The following is a 2,181-nucleotide window of genomic DNA, read 5'->3' as shown; positions in this document are numbered from 1 at the left end:
GGATGACGACAGCCTGCAGGGACAGAGGCGCAGGGCATAGACACCGTAGGACAGCCTGGGCTGCAGAGGGCACAGGGATGGGCAGCAGCTGAAAGGCCCTGCCAGAGCCAACTGCTGCAGAACTTGGGCCATGGCTGCTGGCCCTGGGCCTGAGGCCAGCAGGGGACAAGTGAGCCTTGCTGTGCTGGGGCCTCATTGCCTCCTTGTCCCTGCTCAGCAGCCTGGCAGGGGCCGCCCCATGGTCCTGCCCTTGGCATTGCACATCCCCAGAGCCCAGTGCCCCGGGAAGAGCCCTGAGCAATGAGGGAGGGACAGGATATTCCTTGCCAGGGGCTGGGGCTCAGCCCTTGGCTCTTTGCAATCCTGAAACACATCCATGTTTACTCAGAATCAGAGAAAACTTTCCCTTGTTTTTTTTCCTACTTGTTATGAGTGCCTCCATTGTTCTGCCCTAACTGGAACCTGAGGACACTTTCACAGTTATGTCCCTCAGTGGGACCCATTAAAACTTCATGAAATTTTGGGGTTTGAATATGACTTTGATTTCTGGAGAAGCTTTCCTGCAGCTCCCTCTCAGGGACTGATATCCAGGGACTTAGCACTGTTGGAAAATTCCAGATCTGTAGAGATGGGGGAATTGAGAGACATTTAAAAGATTTTATTCCTTATCAATCTTGTTGAAGGGTGAAACATAAGAGATGTAAAACTCAATGCCATTCTATCAGAAGCCAACTTATTTCCTGGTTACAATATCTCATAACTATTTTTCAGCTCTTTAACTTTTGCCCCACAATGGCACTAATACTTGTAACATCAATCACCTATTATTTTACTCCACATTGTCTTGTCACAATGCATCTTTCACAGTTATAATTCTCCAGAATATCTAGTCTTTTTGCAAGGCCATGGTTTGAAACTTGTTTCTAGTTCAATCTCTCTCTCAACAATGTTTTCTCTATTCCATTCTTTCTAAGTCAGTACACCTTCTCTCAGAGTTTGCATACACATGTACAAGACTGTGTGAGCTTTCAGTCAGGCTTTGAGAATCCTTTACAACTCCATTTCTCACAAATATCAATCACAGAATGCTGCAATCACCTCTGCTCTAAAGATAACAGTAATAAATACACCCTTCAAAATAGGAATGGCTATATCTAAGAAGCTCTTCAACATATTTCTCCATAACTGGAGTTGAAAATCTTCCAAATGAATTGCACTAGACCAGAAGGAAATCATGGCAGGACTGTGGTTTGCTAGGAAACCTCTCAAGAATTCAGTCATAATCAAACTCCAAAGTTTCTGATGCCATTCATGGGTCCCACTGAGGAACACAACTGAGATAAGTGTCCCCAGGTCCCAGTTAGAGCAGGAAATTGCAGGCAGAGATGAAAATGGTGTGGGAAATGCAGGCATGGAGAGCTCTCAGTGCCTTGTGCATACAGGCTTAGAGATAGAGATAGATCCAAAGGTTGACCTAAGACCTTGGAGAAAGTTTGGAGAACTGGAGCATTAAAAGTAAAACAGACATGAAACAAGATTATAAGTTTGTATTTATGTAGAAATATGTTTTAAGTAAACAGAAATATGTATTAAGGAAGAAAAACAATATGTTGACTAAGATAGGAAAATATTTAAAAGTTTAGCAATAGAACCTGTTTTAAAGTTAGTTAGAAGCCTAAGATATATCAATATGGGTTTGTGAAGTGTTATATGATTGTTTGTAAAATGACATATTGCAGCAAAGCTATGAGAAGCAAAGCAATTAATGAGAGGTGTAAAGACGCTAGCGAATATCATAGAAGTATTTGATTGGTTAAAAAACTAACATAAGGCATTGTAACTAAGAATGAGGTGGCTTCTGATATTATGACATTGGATGTAACACCTTTAATGTCTCACCCTTCTATGAGACTGATGTAATAAAGCAATAAATCATCTTGTACAACGTCTCTCAGTTATCCTGTCTCTTGCAATATTAATCTCTCGATAGGGATTTTTTGGACATCAGGTCTACTCCATTGAATTCAATAGGCATGTAGGGACACCAAGTCTACTGCATTAAAGTCAGTGGGGATTTCAGGACATCACATTTGGTCTACCATAAAAGTCAAATGGGATTTTGTGGAAATTTGGGGCTAAAATGGGGAAATTTGGGTAAATTTGAGGGAAGTGTTTGGCTGA

Source organism: Oenanthe melanoleuca, unplaced genomic scaffold, assembly GCF_029582105.1.
Source record: "Oenanthe melanoleuca isolate GR-GAL-2019-014 unplaced genomic scaffold, OMel1.0 S001, whole genome shotgun sequence".
Lineage (NCBI taxonomy): Eukaryota > Metazoa > Chordata > Aves > Passeriformes > Muscicapidae > Oenanthe > Oenanthe melanoleuca.
This window is presented reverse-complemented; position numbering follows the sequence as displayed.